The sequence below is a fragment of the Rhinolophus sinicus genome, chromosome 3 (assembly GCF_057876585.1).
Source record: "Rhinolophus sinicus isolate RSI-liver-muscle chromosome 3, RSI-T2T, whole genome shotgun sequence".
Classification (NCBI taxonomy): Eukaryota; Metazoa; Chordata; class Mammalia; order Chiroptera; family Rhinolophidae; genus Rhinolophus; species Rhinolophus sinicus.
In genome coordinates this window covers 150964326-150977526 of record NC_142503.1, presented here as the reverse complement: position 1 = coordinate 150977526, position 13201 = coordinate 150964326, and the positions used below count along the sequence as shown (strand labels likewise).

The following is a 13201-nucleotide window of genomic DNA, read 5'->3' as shown; positions in this document are numbered from 1 at the left end:
AGGGTAATGTTGGCCTCATAAAATGAGTTGGGGAGTACTGTTTCTTCTTCAATTTTTTGGAAGAGTTTGTGCAGAATTGGTATTAATCCTCTTTGAAGGTTTGGTAGAATTCACTAGTGAAGCCATCTGGTCCCGGACTTTTGCTTTTGGGAAGGTTTTGGATGACTGATTCAATTTCGTTACTGGTGATCGGTCTGTTTAGATTTTCCAGTTCTTCATGGTTCAGCCTTGGAAGGCTATATGTTTCTAAGAACTTGTCCATTTCTTCTAGGTTGTTGAATTTGGTGGCATATAGTCCTTCATAGTATTCTTGGATGATCCTTTGTATTTCTGTGGTGTCCGTGATAACTTCCCCTTTTACGTTTCTGATTTTGTTAATCAGTGTCTTCTCTCTTTTTATCTTAGTAAGTCTAGCCAAGGGTTTGTCAATTTTGTTAATCTTCTCAAAGAACCAGCTCTTTGTGACATTAATTTTTTCTATTGTCTTTTTGTTCTCTATTTCATTTAGTTCTGCTCTAATTTTTGTTATTTCCTTTCTTCTGCTGACCTTGGGTTTTACTTGTTCTTCTTTTTCTAGTTCTTTAAGGTGCAACATGAGGTTATTTATTTGGGAGTTTTCTTGTTTCTTGAGATAGGCCTGTAATGAGATAAATTTCCCTCTTAAAACTGCTTTCGCTGCATCCCAAAAATTTTGGTAGGATGTATTTTCATTGTCATTTGTTTCTATGTATCTTTTGATCTCTCCTCTAATTTCTTCTTTGACCCAGTCCTTCTTTAAAAGTATGTTGTTTAGTCTCCATGTATTTGTGTTTTTTCCCGCTTTCTTTTTACAGTTGATATCCAATTTCAAAGCCTTGTGATCAGAGAATATGCATGGTATGATTTCAATCTTTTTAAATTTGTTGAGACTGATTTTATGTCCCAATATATGGTCTATCCTTGAGAATGTTCCGTGTACACTAGAAAAGAATGTATAGTCTGATGTTTTAGGATGAAGTGCTCTATAAATGTCAATTATGTCCATTTCATCTAATGTGTCATTTAGGGCTACTATTTCGTTATTTATTTTCTGTTTGGATGATCTATCCATAGCTGTCAATGATGTATTTAAGTCCCCTAGTATAATTGTGTTTTGGTCAATTTCTCCCTTTAGTTCTGTTAGTAGTTGCTTGGTGTATTTCGGTGCTCCCTGATTGGGGGCATAAATATTGATGACTGTTATGTCTTCTTGTTGTACAGTCCCCTTCACCATTACGAAATGTCCATCTTTGTCTCTTGTTATCTTTTTCACCTTGAAGTCTGTTTCATCTGATATCATTATGGCTACACCTGATTTTCTCTGGGTACCATTTGCTTGGAGTGTCAATTTCCACCCTTTCACTTTGAGTCTATGCTTGTCCTTGTAGCTGAGATGTGTCTCTTGGAGACAGCATATGATTGGGTTTAGTTTTTTTATCCAATCTGCTACTCTGTATCTTTTTATTGGTGAGTTCAGTCCATTTACATTTAGGGTGATTATTGATATGTGAGGATTTTCTGTCATTCTATCTTTAGTTTTCTGGTAAGGCTGTGTCTCCATTGTTTCTTTGCCTTTTTGTTGTTGTCTATTATTTCTGTGTGGTGGTATTCTGTGATGTTTCCCTCTGTTTCTTCTTTTATTACAGTATATATTTCAGTTCTGGATTTTTTTTTGAGTGGTTACCCTTAAGTTTATGTAAAAGAAAGTTTGATATTTAGAGTATTCCATTTTCTTCAGTATGCTTACTTTCTCCATTCCCATATTCCGGTTCAGGCCTTTACTCTCCCCCTTTTTATGTTTTGGTTGCCACAAATTGTCCCTGTTGATGGTGGTTGAATAGCCTCCTTTAGTATTTCTTGTAGTGCAGGTCGTGTATTAGAAAATTCCCTCAGCTTCTGTATGTCTGGAAAGGTCTTTATTCCTCCTTCATATCTAAAGGATATCTTTGCTGGATATATTATTCTTGGCTCATGATTTCTCTCTTTCAATAGTTTGAATATTTGGTTCCACTCCCTCCTGGCTTGTAGAGTTTCTGCTGAAAAATCTGATGATAATCTAATGGACTTTCCTTTGTAAGTTACCGTCTTCTTTTCCCTGGCTGCCTTGAGGATTCTTTCTTTGTCGTTGATTTTAGACAGCTTCAGTACAATGTGCCTTGGAGAAGGCCTGTTGGGATTGAGGTAATTAGGTGTTCTATTTGCTTCTTGGATTCGAGGGTCCAGTTCTGTCCACAAGTTTGGGAGGTTCTCATCGACAATTTGTTTGAATATATTCTCTGTTCCCTTCTCTCTTTCTTCTCCTTCTGGTATGCCCATTATTCTTATATTGCTCTTTCTGAAGGAGTCAGAAAGTTCTTGCAGAGTTCTTTCATTTCTTTTAAGTCTCAAGTCTCTTTCTTCTTCCATCTGTGTAATTTCCCGGTTTCTATCTTCGATGTCACTGATTCTTTCCTCCATCTGGTCAACTCTACTACCTGCGCTGGTTATTTCATTCTTAATTTCTTCCATTGAGTTCTTAATCTCCAGAAATTCTATTTGGTTCTTTTTTAAAATTTCAATCTCTTTTGTAAAATGCTCATGCTGTTCTTTGATTGTGTTTCTGAGTTCATTTAACTGCCTTTCTGTGTTTTCTTGCATCTCATTGAGTTTTTTCAGAACTGCAATCTTGAATTCTCTGTCATTTAAGTCACATATTTCCATGCCTTTAAGTTCCTCTTCTGGAGACTTTTCACTTTCTTTCTGAGCTGTCTTGTTGCCTTGGTTATTCGTGGCAATTACTGATTTACTATTTCTCTTTCTAGACATCTACAGGAGTGGCTTCTGCAACAGGTTGATAGGAAGAGGTCTTTCTTTTGTTTTCCAGTACTTGTTGGTAGAATGTTTTATTTTTTCTCCTACCGCAGCCTTTTTTTTCTCTGTCACACGGTGGTTCTATGTTTTCTCTGCACTATTCCAACTTCTCACACAATGGGGGGATTCCCTGGGAGACAGGCTTCTCCTCTGTTAATAGTTCACCTAGGTCACAGGGCGCAGTGTCCTGATGGGTATGCGGAGAGCTTTTGAAGTTCCAAATCTCTTCCTGCACCAGATTCAGAGCCCTTATGTTTCAGCAGTTCTGTTTACTCCTGCAGGGATCCGCCCAGATATGTGGGGCCAGGGGCGGGATGAGTTGTGAGAGGTGGCCCAGAGCAATGGCGGAGACCACCACCACAGCTGGTCCTGCTTCCACAGCTCCCTCCCCTTTGCCAGAACTAGTTGGGCTGTGAATCTGTGTCTGCGGTCCACAGTTCTCAGAACAGCAAATATTTTGTTCTTTTGATCTGACACTGCTACTGTTCTGCTCCTAGCACCAGGCAGGTGGGGGCGGGGCGAGCTCTGGGAGGGTAGAGAGGGGGCGGCTAGTCTCAGTGCCTAAGGCTCCGTTCTCTGCTCGGCAGTGCGGGCTTAAACCACCGTTTTCAGCCTTTTTCCCTCAGTCTTTTCTCCGAGGTCTCTGCCGTGAGCGTTGGGTTCAGCCGTGTTATATGCTGCCCCCTCAGCCCTGTGGGCCATAAGCAGAGCCCTAGCAGTCTGAGTTCTTCCCTCTCCTGCAGCTGCGGTAGTTCTGGGAATGCAGCGAGCTCGGAGCACTGAGCTAGGTCTGCGTCCTGCGCCCGCGTGGTTCCGTCTCTGCACTTCTCCCTTCCCTCTTCCCCCGCTCGCGCGATTCGCCCACCTGTAGGTAAATTCAGTAGTGGGCCTCTTTGTCTTGCCTGTCTGCTGTGCAGGGAGTCCTTTGTGGAATTATTGTTGTTCGATTAGTTGTAAATTCCAGGAGAGCTTTACAGAGGCTCACCTCACGCCGCCATTTTGATGACGTCTCCTTTTGCCTATCTTTCTACTATTTCATTAGTGTTTTTCTTACTGATTGTAATTTTCTACGGTTGTATTACATGTTTTGCAAATATCCTCTCTCAGTTTGCATTTTGTCTTTTCACATTGCCTGTGGAGTTTTTGGTTGAACAGAGTTTTAAATTTTCATGTAGTCAGATTCATCAGTCTTTTCTGTCCAGAACAATCCTGTAGAGAAGACAAAATCTTGCCTTGCCCTCTTAGGGAGCTTTTGGCTGTGCCCTGAGAATGAAACTGACATAAGACAGACTAACAGGAGAAAAGCATACACTTTGGTAGTATGTTTTACATGACACAGGAGCCTTCATAAGGAAATGAAGACCCAAAGAAATGGCAAAATCTACATGCTTTTATACTGGGTTGAACAAAAAGGGAAAGTAAACTATATAGGAAGGCTAAAGGAAGATCAGAATTATTGTAACAATGTCTATTTGTACAGTATTTTCTCGGCTCTTTTCCTTATTGAAGCACGTTCCTTTCCCCCTCCTTCCCCCACCCCCTGTACTGGGAGGGCATCTTTCACAGGGGAATTTTCGGAAGAAAACGGGAGATTAGGATACCCTTCTTGAATCTCTTTTTTTCCAAATGCTTTTAGCTCAAAATAATCCTTATGCCAAATTGACATATTTTGGGATGGTATATTCTCTCACTCTCAAATCCTTAGTGTCTTCATTTCTTCAATTTTTCTTTTAAGTCTCATCACCCCCAAAATTAGCAATTCTTTTATAAAAGATGTTCTGTAATTTGTTGTAATCGTTCAGCTTTCCTAGAATTTACTTTTATTGGTCACCATGCACTCTTGTTACGGCTGCAGTCTGTGAGCGCATTTATAATAAAAATGATTTTTCTGCCTATGTTTACTGGGCCTGACATGGATGAAGTGATTAATAAGAGTTAGCAAATAGATGGTATGCACATGCCATTCCTGCTTCTCATCCCTTAGTAGACATTGCAAATTGACCGCATTAATCTCTTCATTCATGTACCCATATATTCATTTATTTACTTATCCAACAATTATTTTTAGAAAATCTACTATGTGCCTGAGCCAGGTTCTAATCTTTTCCAACCAGTTTTATTGGAATTGGCACTGGTGCACATTTGTCATCCTAAGACGTATTTGTGCGTGTGTGTGTGTGTGTGTGTGTGTGTGTGTGTGTGTGTGGTATTTTTCACAGGGTTGTGGATGAGTATGATACTTATCTCCTAGGATGAATTGGGTATCAGATCTTGTTTATCCATGATTTGGAACTGATTACATAATATGGAAAAATTTGTTTCTTGATTGTGTGGAAATATTTCTCAGTAAATTCGTTTAGGTCATATTTCTATTGGTGGATGAGGTATTTCTTTAATAACTTTCTCAGTTTCCTTCTCCTTCATCATTATTTTCATGTTTTCTACATCTTGTTTTGCCAATTTTATAGTTTATATTTTGTATTGTCCGTTTGGCTAAATATTTTGAATTGATTATCATAAACTGTGCATTGCAGTCATTTATATTTTAAAATCCTTTATATCAATTGTTAAATTACCAGTCTTGTTTTTTTTATTTTGTTGATATATACCTTTTCTTTTATTTACTATATTTCCAAGGGGTTTAATCTATTTTATAATCTTTTCAGAGAATGAGCATTTAAATTTATTTATATCCACTGGTTTTCTGTTTTTCAGTTTTTTCCTGTCCTTCATCTTCATTATTTTCTTTTTATTTTACCTTATGTTGATTCTCTTCTTTTTATAAAATTTTAAATCAAGTGCTTAGTTCACTTATTTTATATTTCTAAAATGCATCTCCATCTTTACCTTTGGGCCCTGATTTGTTCATAACCCCCTCACTTTTGATAGATGGTATTTTCAGTTTTATAATACTCCAAAGTTATTACCATGTTCTTAATTTCCTACTTAACTTTGTTGCTTAGGAGAACTTTTGTTGCTGTTGTTAGAAGTTGTCACCCATTTGTTTGTTTTTGTGGTAAATGGTTCTTTTTATGTAATTTTAAACTTACAAAAATATTAAAAGATTAGCATGAAGAACTCCTGTACACCCTTTACCCAGATTGACCATTTGTTTATGTTTTGTTTGTTTATATTTTCCCTGAGTATTTTATCATTCATTCTCTCTATATGAGTTTTTTTCTGCACCATTCGAGAATTAGTTGCAGACGTACATACATACCCACCTACCTAAATACTTCAATTACATTTACTGAGACAATTTCTCTAATAAAAATCAAGACATTTAACAGTTAAGAAAATCAAGAGATTTCATATTGATACAACATGATCATCTAATTTCATAGTCCATATTCAAGCTGTCAGTTATCCCAATATACATGTAATTTATATTTAAATAAATAAATTTATATAATCTATATTTAAATTTATAATTAACCCTTTTGCTGCCAGTCGGATACATCTGAATAAATATATCCGATATTTTTATGCATAAAATAATGTCATTTATATACAAAGTAGCTTAAATTGTTATTATTGAATGCATAAAACAGTCAAAATATCAACTTTTTGTTTTTTGTGGATTTCTGACACATTTTGAAACAAAAGTTGAACTCAAAAGTTGAAACAAAAGTGAAAGAATTAATAGTTATTTAAATTGAATTAATTTAAATTTACACTTTATTTTAAATATATTGTATATATTCTGTGTATATATGTATACATATGTACACATATGTATACATATATATATATAGAGAGAGAGAGAGAGAGATTGAGAGTATTTTAAAATTTACAATAAAGATGATGACAGTGGTAACAACTGAAATGGCTACTTGGTTACAGCAACTACCACATATAGGGCACTAAATGTACTAATATTTATTTTCTTCTTGTACTATGTTCTAAAGAAGTACATATTTATTTTCATATTTATTATTTTATTGTACACTTATATATTTGTAGTAGAAAAATAAAGCAAAATAATAAAAATCGCCAGGCATCTCAGAGGATAGAGATAACCACTGTTAGTATTTAGGTGCATATTTTTCAGACTTTTGCTTTCAATCAACAAAAATCTGGACCTTTTTTCTGGTTAAATGAAATGTGAGTATATTAAAAATATGGCATCATACTGTATAATGTTTGGTTTTAGCCGCTTTCTTTTAAGTCTTAGTATCATGTTATTTTACAAACTTTATAACTAATATTCGTAACAACTTTGCAAAGTCGAGCTACATTTTTAGATGAAGAATCCAAGGTTCAGAGAGGTTTAATAAATTGCCTAAGTCACACAGCCGTAAGGGATGGGATTATAATCCAAACTCTGGACTGTTTGCCTACAAGCCTGTGGATTAGATCACTGTTTTGCCCAAGGCTCCTTTCATTGTTTTTATTTATATTGTTAACATTTAGTGTTATTGCATTGTGTTCAGAAAATATATTTATATAATTTTCCTCTTGTTTCATTTTTGGGGACTTATTTGAGAGATAGTTTGTGTGTACCAACGCGCTATACATTGAAAAAAATATAGAGTCTATATTATTATTAAGTTCAATATATATCTACTGGTTCTAACTTATTAATTGTATAGTATTCATAGCCTGTATGTTACTTTTCAAATTTATATCTATTTTTGTCACATTTTCAATGTCTTCTAAATCTTCGTCTCTTTAAATTTGTCTATTTAATTTTAAGGTTGTCTAATTTTTGTCTTAGCTTGATGAGTTAACACCTCCCATAACAATTTTGTTTTAAAATTCTATTTCTCTTTGCATTTCTAACTTTGGTAATCCATACCTTCACTGTTGATTTTATATCTTTCGTTATAATCAGAAGCCTCTTTCCACCCTCCCTCCACCTTTTGACTTCAAAATCTTTTTATGTGATATCAACTTTACCAATTTTATCAACTTTTTTTGGTAGGAGTTTCCTCGATAAAACTTCGTTATTTTTAGCATTTCTGCATCTTTTTGTTATAGATACCTATTTTTAAGCAACAAACATTTTTTGGGATCTTATGTTTTAACCCAGTATGGGAATCTGTCTTTTGAGAAATGAATGGCCTAAAAAGATGGACTCCTTTGGGATGCTGAAAGTGTAGTCATATGAAATGAGCTCTCAGCTACCGGCTGTGGACTTTCTGTAAGTTAGTTAATTCCTGTGTGAGGAAGTTATCCATTTCTTCATCTGTAAAATCGTGTTAATGGGAGTACCAACCTCACACAGAGTTGTGGCGAAGACTAAATGAGATCAAGAACACTCAGGAATAAAAGCATATTAAACTATTATTTGTAAAATATAATTGTCATTCTTTGCTGTTCTAGACATCATGCCTGGAAATATCATTCAAAACAAGTTTCTTGGCAATAGTATATAAAGCAAATTCCTTAAACCAAAGATCCATGCTCAAAATGGGGGTAATCGGCTCCATACTTTTCTCTAACTGTATCTCAAATTTCTCTTTGAGATCATGGGAATAACTTACAATAAAATTGCTGAGAAGCAGTGCTCCAGTGCCCCTTAGTTTCAGTTCAACTGGTCCGTCTTCACTTCTGGCTGCACTGTGTAGTTTCACAGCTTGACTTAAATTCAGCCATGTCAGGAATCAGAGCCTTGCTTTCCATTTAATTCATTAACTGTTTAGGTTGTACAAATAAGTTGTTTTCTCTCGTGATGTGTATTGAAGCTGTAGGCGTGGTTGGCTTCGGCTCTTCTCAGCAGGCGTGGATAAACTGAAACTAAGAAAAACAAACCAAGCAATGATGGATTTTCTACTTCCTGGATCATGTAACTTGCTCATCCAAGGAAAGCCATCTGGTGGGCAACCAGACATGAGGACTAATTCTCAGCCTGTGGTTCTCCCTCCAGCAGTTCTCCAGCCTCTGCACAACTGAACCCTCTGCTCAATTAAAGTTGCTAGGAATAGAAAGGGAATTCTTATTCACTTCTGCTCCAGAGAACCAAGAGGGACAGAGTAGAAACCTAAAAAAGTCTGAGGTTTAAACTACAGCCCAGTTTTAACTTTCTAAAATGGTATTGGTATTTTAGGATCTAGACAATGCTATATTACCACACTGAAGAATAAATATTCTGTAATATTATAATCTGATAAACTCTAGAATAACATGATTTATTTTTGTGTTGGCGTCCAATCTCTTTTGGCTTCTGTTTGATCACTCAGTGGGAGATAAGGGTCTCTTTCTCACCTGGTGCAATAGATTAGTTTTCTTAAACCTCTCTAATAATAATCATTATTTTGTGTCTTGTTAAACCTACATTTCTAACTCCCTCCCTGGAGATTCAGATACACTGGGTCTGGGACCTCAGATTAGAGTTCTTAACATTAGAAAAGCTTGGGAAATATTGGAGGAGAATAAAGGAATAGTGTATTTTTAGAATCAGACAGCTCCAGCCTAAGTCCTGGGTCATTCACTTACTACTTATGTAGTCTTGCACAAATTACTTAACCTTTTATAACTTCATCTGAAAAAAAGTGGAGATAGAAACATCTACCTCAAAGTATTGTTGAGAGGATTAAAAGGACTAACGCCCTTTATGGCATCCACTTTTCTGGCTGCTGCTAAACTGTTTCTACTTGGATTAATTTGAAGATTATCTGTGAACTTATTTAGCACCCAGATATAATTTTTTTACTTACCTTTCCATGTATTCAGCATGTATTTGTAGAGCTTTTACTGTGTGCAAGAAATGGGTTCCAAGCACCTCCCTTATGGTCAGCACGTCCACATCTCCCACCTGAGGCGTCTGAAGGGACTGCCCAGATATCCCATGTGAGCGAGTTCATGTAGCAGGCCCCTACTTATTCAGGGGGCTTCTCGAGTTTAGGACTACCCTGTTCTTATCTCTCTCTTATGCCATAAATTCCAGTTTTCATATAACATATATAAAGCTTAACATGTACAATGTGATGATTTGACACATGTATATATTGCAAAATGATTATCACAATAAAGTTGGTTAACATCTTCATACCTGCACATAAACAATTTTTTGTGTGTATATGGTAATAATATTTAAGATTTACTCTCTTAAAACTTTCGAGTATATAGTATAGTATTGCAAATTATAGTTACCGTGCTATACGTTAGATTCCCAAGTCCTATTTATCTTTTAAAATGGTTTTTATTATAATGTAGCTAACATATAATACCATATTAGTTTCAGGTGTACACCACAGTTGTTCAACATTTATATACCTAAAGAAGTGATCACCATGGTAAGTCCAGCAACCATCTGATACCGTACCTGCTATCACAATATTATTCACTATATTCCCTATGCTGTACATTACATCCCCATGACTATATTGTAACTGCCAATTTGTACTTCTTAATCCCTTCATCTTTTCACCCTGCCCACCGGCCCACTCCCATCTACCACCCCCACAAATCCAGTACCCATTTGAAACCATACGTAGTTATTACAATATTACTGACTATATCCCTTATGCTATACCCTACATCCCCATAACTACTTTGTAACAACAAATTTGTACTTCTTTTTTTTTTAATTAAAGTTTACTGGGGTGAAAATTGTTAGTAAAGTTACATAGATTTCAGGTGTACAATTCTGTATTACATCATCTATAAATCACATTGTGTGTTCACCACCAGGGTCAGTTCTCCTTCCATCTGCATATATTTGAAAAATTTGTACTTCTTAATTCCTTCCCCTTTTTCACTCACTCCCAACACCCCTCCCATCTGGCAATTGTCAATATGTTCTCTGTATCTATGAGTTTGTTTCTGTTTTGTTTGTTAATTTTGTTCTTTAGATTCCACATATAAGCTAAATCACATTGCATTTGTCTTTCTCTTACACTCCACTCAGCACAATACCCTCCAGGTCCATCCATGTCACTGAAGATGACAAGAACCCATTCCCTTTCATGGCCAATCAATATTCCATTATATATATGTACCACCCCCTCTTTATCCATTCTTCCGTTGAGGGAACCCAGGCTGCTTCCACATCTTGGTCACTGTAAACAATGCTACAATGAACATACGGATGCACATGACCCTCAAAGTAGCATTTGGGTTTCTTCAGATAAACACCCGGAAGTGGGATTACTGGGTCCTTCTTTGTCTTTTGTTACAGCCATTTTTTAAAGTCTATTTTGTCTGGTATAAGTGTTGTTATCCCAGCTTCCTTCCTTCCTTTCTTTCTTTTCTTCTCTCTCTCTCTCCTTCCTTCCTTCCTTCCTTCCTTCCTTCCTTCCTTCCTTCCTTCCTTCCTTCCTTCCTTCCTTCCTTCCTTCCTTCCTTCCTTTCTTTCTTTCTTTCTTTCTTTCTTTCTTTCTTTCTGTTAGTTTCCATTTTCATGAAATAACTTTTTCCATCCCTTTACTTTCCGTCTGTGTGAGTCTCAATCTGAAGCGATTCTCTTGTAGGCAGCATATGTAAGGGTTTTGTTTTCTTATCCATTCAGCCCTCCTATATCTTTTGATTGGAGCATTTAATCCATGTACATTGAAAATATTTGATGATAGATTTGTAGCTATTACCATTTTATTATTCATAATTTTAATCTCTTTTTCCTTTATCTTAAAGAAATCTCTCTACCATTTCTTATAATACTGGTGGTGATGAACTCCTTTAGCTTTTTCTTGTCTGGGAAGCTCTTGATCTGTCCTTTGATTTTTATTTATTTATTTAATTATTTTTGTCCTTTGATTTTAAATGATAGCTTTGCTGGGTAGAGTAATCTTGTTGTAAGTCTTTGCTTTTCATCACAATGAATAGTTTTATGCCAATCCCTTCTGGCCTGCAAAGTTTTTGTTGAGAAATCAGCTGACAATCTATGGAAGCTCCCTTATACGTTACTACCAGACTTTCTCTTGCTGCTCTTAGGATTCTCTCTTTGTCTTTAACCTTTGCCATTTTAATTATACTGTGTCTTGGTGTGGGACTATTTGGGTTCTTCTTGTTTGGGACTCTCTGCACTTCCTAGACTCATATGTCTATTTCCTTCAGCAAGTTAGGGAAGTTTTGAGGTATTATTTCTTCAAATAGATTCCCAATCCCTTGCTTTCTCTCATCTCCTTCTGGTACCCTTATGATGAGAATATTCTTATGCTTGATGTTGTCCCAGAAGTCTCTTAAACTATCCTCATTTTTTAAAATTCTTTTTTCTTTCTGCTGTTCCAATTGGCTATTTTCTGCTACCATGTCTTCTAAATTGCTGATTCAATTCTCTGCTTCATCTAGTCTGCTGGTGATTCCTTCTAGTACATTCTTCATTTCAGTTATTGTATTCACTTTTGACTGGTTCTTTTTTATGGTTGCTATTTCCTTTCTTTATGCCTACTATCTCTTTGTTACCGTTCTCGCTAAATTCCTTGAGCATCCTTATAACCATTGTTTTGAACTCTGTCGCTGATAGGTTGCTTTCCTCCATTTCGTTTAGTTCTTTTTCTGGATTTTTCTCCTGTACTTTCATTTGGGATGTATTTCTTTGTTTTTTTTTTTTTTTTTTTTTTTTTTTTTTTGATACCTGCCTGTTTGTTTCTGTGTATTAGGTAGATCTGCTATGTCTCCTAGTAGTGGCCGAGTGGCCTTATGTAATAGTTGCCTGTGGCGCCCTGGCACAGTTTCCTTCATCACCTGCTCTGGTTGCTCCAGGAGTGTCCCTTGTGTGGGTTGTATGTGCCCTCCTGTTATAGTTGAGCTTTTATTGCTATTGGCACATCAGTGGGTGGTATTGACCCTCAGGCTGATTGGCTGTGGGGATTGGCCATATCTACAGTTTATAGGCTGCTGTGTGGGGAGTTTACCCCACTCAGTAGGATTTGCCCCAATGGCCCCTCATGCCTGTTGAGACCATCTTTGGGTGCACCACTTGTGGGGCCAATTGGTTGTTGCTTTGCAGTGGTCTGAAGCCAACCTCCAAGTATATTGCTTCTGGGGCCTCTTGTGAGGGTCTCCAGTGCAGGCCCAGGTCACCCACTGACTGTGACTAGCCAGGGACTACCTGGTAGGAGCTATTGGGTTGGTGCAAAAGTAATTGTGGTTTAAAAGATGAAAAACAATTGCAAAAACCACAACTACTTTTGCACCAACCTAATACAAAGCGATCCACAGTTGTTCATTGCCTGTGCCAATCCTGGAGGCACGTGGGAGAGGCCACACTTCGATCTCAGGATGGCTGCCACCAGTAGTAGGCCTGGGGTACCTCCACAAAAAGCCAGGACACTCCAAGGCCTGCTGCCACCTGCTGGCTCCCTTAAGGCTCAGCCCCTGATAAAGCCTCATGTGGTACTTGAGTTGGGTGAGACAGCATCTTAGGGAGTCACTAGAGTGGGAAGAGTTG

At 36.9% G+C, this 13201-nt stretch overlaps 1 protein-coding gene across 1 annotated transcript in view; it reads right to left on the bottom strand.

Moving 5' to 3' along the window:
- LIPC (lipase C, hepatic type) overlaps positions 1-8585 on the bottom strand; it is a 154343-nt gene extending 145758 nt beyond the window's left edge. Inside the window, exon 1 of the mRNA XM_074327680.2 lies at positions 8355-8585. The gene's annotated coding sequence lies outside the window, so the exon portion shown is untranslated. The remainder of the gene's footprint in view (positions 1-8354) is intronic.
- Between the last annotated feature and the right edge of the window lie 4616 nt (positions 8586-13201).